The 6,556-nt window shown below is 46.0% G+C and overlaps 1 pseudogene; it reads right to left on the bottom strand.

The window, feature by feature from the left end:
- Positions 1 to 1,160: 1,160 nt before the first annotated feature.
- Positions 1,161 to 2,087, bottom strand: LOC133077633 (AP-3 complex subunit beta-2-like; annotated as a pseudogene).
- Between the last annotated feature and the right edge of the window lie 4,469 nt (positions 2,088 to 6,556).

The following is a 6,556-nucleotide window of genomic DNA, read 5'->3' as shown; positions in this document are numbered from 1 at the left end:
AGTGGACGGGGCATTCCAGGGTCAGCGGGACCAGTCTCCCACTGGTCAGTGTCCTTCCTGCAAACCTGTACCCACCATAGGCCCCACAAGGGACACAACCCAGGTTGGCAACGGCAGTCACTTTCTGCACCACAACATCGTTACTCTGACAGATGTCTGGCAGCTTGAGCTCCTCTGTGATCTCCTTCATGCCTGTCAACTTTCCCTGTTCCTGAACTCATTCTCACTCATGAACACAGAGCCATCAGTTCCCCAGTGGCTGGATGGAGACATAGAACTCTTGGGTTTTGTTCACAGCTGGAAGCCTGGCCACCTAGGTTGAGTCACAGAAATTAATGTCCATGACAGCAGTGGCAGATTCTCTGAGTGCTTAGGGCTCGATTTCAGGATGTTAATGCCAGCAGGAAGTTCAGGGGATGCTCACATGCAGGCCCTTGACAGGGGTATCAGAGCTGTTGAAGAAGTAAATGTGCACAGCCACTACGTGGGAATCCCGGGAGAAAGGCTGGCTGCAGAAGATGTAGCCCGCAGATAGCCCCTCACCAGCTAAAAGGTGCAGCAGCTCCTGCCTCCCAACACCCAATACTGGAATCAGGAGTGAGGGCACAGCGGAGGCAGAGTCTGTGTCAGGCCCTGTAGCTCAGTAGCCAGACTGCTAGACACAACCCTGGGAGGAGAGACAGGTTGGATATTGGGAGGGGTGAAGTCCTCTAGATTGAGCAGGGAGATCTCCTTGGCTGCAGGGGCACTTTTGCCACTGGTTTTTTGTTTGTTTTTTGGTTTTCCTCTAGGAGGCAGGTCCCATCTGCTCTTCCTCAGACTCTGCTGCCTCTCAGACTTTGATGAACTATTGATGGAATCACTGTTGTCATCTGAGAAGGAGCCTGAGCACTTTCTTCCTCTTCCTCTTCCTCTTCTCACCTTCCTCCTCACTCTGATCACTCTCGCTGCTCTTCCCCTTCCCCTCATCCTCATCCTGGTCTTCATTTTTGAACTCACTCCTAGACTCCCTGGAGCTGCTATTGCTGCTGCTCTTACTGTATGATTCACTCTCAAACTGGTGGTTGCTGCCTGTAGACTGCGAGCTCTGAGTCCCCCTCAGAGGCTAAGTAGAAAGGTTTCTCCTTCTTCTTCTTCTTCTTCTTCTTCTCCTGATTTGATCATGTGGTCCATTCACGAACCTCCAAGTTGTACAAAGATGGATCTGGGGCTTCCTCTGGCCAGTCTGTGAGTTCCCGGTAGCCTGTGGCCTTGGCATTGAGCAGATGAGACAGTGAGCCCATCTGTAAGTGATCCTGGTCTTTGAAGAATAATTCCAAGACTGGGACTGGTTTGGGTGCCATGAAGAGTGTCTTGGCATGGCAGCTGAGGGCCCCACACTGCTCCGAAGGGACCATAAATTGCTGGGTGAAGTGCGCCTGGTTTCTGATATCACAGTTCTTGTTGTACATGGCCAGACTCAGTACATACACGGTCAGCAGTTTGGTCTACTTAGAGTTGGTCAGGTAAAGCTTGGCCAACCAGGTTGATGACCTGCAGCGTGAAGACGTCCTCCTCTGCTGTGAAGGACTTGGCTGTTTTTCTCAGGACGTCAGATGCAATCCTAGGGACATGCTCACAGTACTCACTGAAGAGCCACAGGATGCTGGCTCGGGCCATGGGCACCTGGATGTTCTCTGAGCTTTGCCCAGTGTTTGATGATCTCATGTTGTGCTGGGTCTATCTGCAGCAGCTTCTTCATGATGACCACTGACTCTGTGACCACGAGCTCATCACAGTGGGACAGTAGCTGCACCAGGTCATTGTGGCAGATGTCACCCACTCGGCCTATGTTAGTTGCCCAGCGTCTAGTGGCTTGGACCGTGGCTGCCACAAAATCCTTGTCTGTGCTGTGAACGTAGGTCTGGCATTCCCGTAGGAAAGTTACGGATGTTAGTCTCATTTGCCAGGTTGGTCAGTGCTTCTAGCTTCAGGATCTTATCTGGGTGGGGTTGATGGGCCTGATGTAGAAACTCTTCTAGGAGGGCTCAAACATATCTGGGCATAGTGCACATGGTGGCCACGTTCTGGAGCACCATGTACTGCATCTCACTGCAGGGAGAGAATGGGTCAGAGGTACTTGGGCCCCTCAGTTGGGGCAAGGGGCAGCAGGTAGGGGGAGAAGGGAGGTGGGCCAAATAGGAGGGAGGGAAGGATAAGTGGGAGGAGGGCACCAGTAGGTAGAGGATATCAGTGGGAGGAGGACAGGACTGGAGTCAGTGCGGGGGTAGGTGAACTAGGGTGTGGAGGTTGGAGGGGGTGTGATACACTCAGAGCCCTGGAGAAGCCTTTTTTTTTTTTTTTTTTTGAGAGCACAAAATATTTTATTTAACAACTTACAGTGTAACAATTTGCATTTAGGAAAAATAGCTCCTCCCTTAAAGGAAGCTTCTTGAATCAAAAGCGGCTGGCAGTTTGGGAATTCCCTGGCGGTCCAGTCATGAGGACTCTGTGCTTTCACTGCCGAGGGGCTGGGGTTCAGTCCCTTGCTGGGAAATAAGATCTCACGAGTTGCGCAGCCAAGAAAAAGAAAAAGAAAAAGAAAAAGAAAACTTGCTGGTGGTCGACACAGAGAGCAATGGGCAGGGCTGGGCCGGAGGAAGCCGAGGGAGCCAGGAGGGCCTCAGGTCTCAGGAATCACACTCAGCGCTGACGAAGGGAAATAAGAGGCTGCCCGACATAAAGCCCAGCCTTTCTCAAGGCGGCAAGAACAAATGGATCCATTCCTACAAGTCTGTGAAACCTCGTGGATAATGTTCTGTGGGTCTCTCCTAGATGATCAAGTGAACCAGAAAAATGGGAAGGACCTGTGCTAATTCCACATTTACACGATTCCCACACGTAGAATTAAAATACCCAGTACACTAGGTTCCCCCAGCAGAACCTACAGACATTTCCTAATGATTTTTATAAATATTTAAATCTTTTTTTCAGTCTCTTTAGACTTAACAAGAATGTTAATAGTTCTCAGAACCGTGGATGAAGCGTTAAAGCTCTCAGTCCAATAAGAGGAGGGCATTTTTTTGAGGTTTAATATGGCTGATAGTCAACATGTTAACTGTAGATCTTAGAGTGGAAAAAATTTGATGCGCATATATGATGGACAATACGTGATGGACAGTACGTGGTAGACAGTGCGGAACGGAACGGATGGTACGTGGGAGGAGGGAGAAGGGGCGGAGCCTAGAGTTAATAAGAAGATGGCGCCTGTCGGGCCGGAGCTTTTCTGAGGGAGCGCTTGAAGACGGTGCCGCCAGACCTCAGGCCTCTAGACTGTGTTAAAAAGAGACGCCTGCCCCTCAGGCTAGGCTTTAAGATGAACAAATGAGCCTCATTCACGTGAAGTCCGGGCACTTCTGGAGCTGCCACCTGTGCGCTGAGCCCTGCGGCGGGTGAGTGGCCTCGGAGCCGTTTAAGTGTTGTTTCTTAGGGTCTCGAGGATGGGAGCCCCCTTGGTTTTGAAAACTAGATGTTTTGGGAGCTTGTCTCTCAGGTGCAGGTCTTAAAAGTTGGGGTCCAAACCCTTCTCTCCTTAGGGAGGAGCATGAATTTCGAGTTCCCTCAGGGTGCGGTTGCGCCACCGCACGTGGGGTTTGTGGCGCAATTGTGTCTCTGACTCTGGTGGCCTCTTCGACGGGGGGCCTTGCCTCATTGGCTGGAGGTGTAGGAGTCACTCAGACTCCGTTTTTAGGTGTCGTTCCCCTCCCTTCGGAAGTTGTTCTGTATGTAGGTGCGGATTCAGCGTGTCTGTGGGGGTAGGTGAGTTCTGGGTTTTCCTACGGTGCCGTCCTGACGCCAGGACGGTGCTGGAGGCTGGGAGTCTGAAATGAGAGTGAGCGGCCTACGCATTTTAAACAAGCATCAGCTGTTCTTTATGTCTAGGTGGTTCATTGACCACAGACTGAGAAACTGCCCTGAGGAATATCACTTGTTCCACCTCTCCTGCCCCCTCGTAATCGCTCAGGCACGTAATCCGTCCTCTCCAGAGTAATATCTAGAAGTTGGGGTGTGGTCTTGGCCAGGTAATCTTGCAAAACAACGTAATGGGACCATCAATGTGATGTTCTAGTTCTAGCTCCAAAGAATTTTCTTTGAAGTCATTTTCTTGTCTCCTCACCATGGATACCTGCCCTCCCGTCACCATAATAATCCATGTCCCATTAAGCACATTCAGGCATTACCTAAAGAAGTAAAGTGGTGATGAATTTTGCTGAATCCCTTTGGGGTGTCGTCTCAACTGATGCTTGGTTTGTGGGCTTTGGCGTGTTTTAACTCTCCAACAATGAGCTCTAGAACGGTCCAGAGGCACAGGGCTTCTCAGCATCTTGGCGCTGACCTGATAGAAATCACAAGTAGCAAATGAGGAAGAGTTTTTAAAAAATGTGTTCTAAATACAGCAACAATATGTGTGTATATATTTGTAAATGCGTAGGAAAATTTTTTGGAAAAACATACACACTCTGGCTACACCCAGGGAAGGGTACTAGAACTGGGGGTTAGTCAAAGTGGCCTTTATTATTATCACAGTTTTCTGTCAGTGTTATTTATTTCAAAATTTCTTTCAAGTTGCTTTTGTTTTGTTTTACAATTGCCACATTTTCAAGTATATCTTGAATGTATGTTTTTAAAGTTGGTGGTAATGTTAATACATTTTAAAATATTTTACCTGTCTCTAGCCTAATAATAACAGAAGATTATAACAAGAAATAGTCCTATCACAAAAACTTTTTTTTGACAGAAAAGGTGAGAGGATTACAATGAAAGATTCTCTACCCCTTAAGGTGTATATCAGGCAGAATTCTCTCCCATTATGATAGCGTCCCCATTTAAGCCTCTTTCGAGAATATATCTATAGAAATTTCCTGGGAGCATTTTTGGAAGAGAGCTTTTTTTTCCCCCATGTGTCACCTGTAAGGAGGTGGGGTAATTCTTGTCTAAAGTACAGAATCTCTGAATGACCCAGAATTATGTGCAAATTTATGGATAGATGAATGTCTGGGGTATAGGAATAGATTAGTAAATTGTTAGAAAAGAAAACACCTTGACAGAGGTAATGTCACATACCCATATATATCATGACATCGTGATACCCATGTGTTTCTTCATCACAGTGGGACAGTTTGTGTTAGCTGGAATTTACCTAGCAAGTGACAGTTGACACCAGAAGAATAGAATATAAACAGGGTGATCACTGTAGCATGGGATTGGGGGGGGGGGGAGAGAGAGAGAGAGAGAGAGAGAGAGAGAGAGAGAGAGAGAGGGAGAGAGGGAGAGAGAGAGAGAGAGAGAGAATGCTGAGTATGGCATTCAGGTTAAAGCAGTAGGTCTAAACCTTGGCTGCACATTACAACTGCCGAGGGAGCTTTTAAAAAGACATAGTGGAGCCCCACTCTCATAGGTTCTGATTTAATGGCCTGAGATGGGGCTCAGGCAATATTAGTTTTAAAAGCTCTCCATGTGATTCTCATGTGTAAGCAGGGTTGAAAATCACTAGAATACAGAGAAAAAATCTATGGTGGTGTTGGTGAAGTGTATTGGTAGAGCAGACATGGGTAGCAATTGATAAACACTTCAAACTTCAATATTTTGATCAATTGTAACATCAGGCCTAAGTAATGCTAGTAAGGATTCTGAAACATGAAAGAAACCAGTTGTAGGGCACACCAGGGCAACACAATACTTCGGAACACATTGAAAAGAAGAAGAAAGACCAGATTAGAATAGAGACAATTTATTCATTCCAGGACCTGGATAGGATTATTTCTAAGAATTTTGTATTTAAGTTTAATCAATAACTACTCAAATTTAGATGTCTTACCTAACTCTTCGTCCCAGGCTGAATACATACATACATAAAGTAATTTCCATGCTCAAGTATTTAGTCCACACAGCCTAACCAATGCTCAATGAGATGCTAGTTTGGTAATCACACCGACAAATAGTTGATATGGATGATTCCATGTTCATTATTGAAAGCACAGTCTTAGGACTATATCATGCAAGTGTTGTCCTTCTACAATTCTGTGTTTAAAATATGTTTATCATCTGTTCTACCCTGGCCTTCAGGGGTACATCTGTCTTCTCCCTTCCCCCTTCCGTTGTTCTGTTGGCTGGGAAGGCTAGATTTGGGGCTTCACTCTCTGGGTATATCAAATTATATGCATGTATATCATAATCTTAGTAGACTTCTTGATGATTCAGGTCTCTGAATGCATGAGAATTTTAGAAATGTATGCTACTATTAACAAAATAAACAAACAAAGAATTTGCTAGGCCCCAGAAACTAGCATACTGTTCATAACTTGGATGATTTTCTGTGTTATGAAATAACGGACAAGTACCTTTTTAAAATTTTGATTTTCTAATCTCTTTTATACATCTTCATTGATTCTGTGGAGTTTGTTATTTAAACACTCTTCCTTTTATTTGTTTGCTGCTTTATTTTTAACTTTACTCCCTTTTGAAATCATCCTGGAGTCCAGCATGAAGTTCTTTTTTTTTTTTTTTGAGTATCTTT

The sequence above is a fragment of the Eubalaena glacialis genome, chromosome 18, assembly GCF_028564815.1.
Source record: "Eubalaena glacialis isolate mEubGla1 chromosome 18, mEubGla1.1.hap2.+ XY, whole genome shotgun sequence".
Lineage (NCBI taxonomy): Eukaryota > Metazoa > Chordata > Mammalia > Artiodactyla > Balaenidae > Eubalaena > Eubalaena glacialis.
The sequence above is the reverse complement of the archived record's forward strand: the minus strand, read 5'-3'. Positions and strand labels throughout refer to the sequence as shown.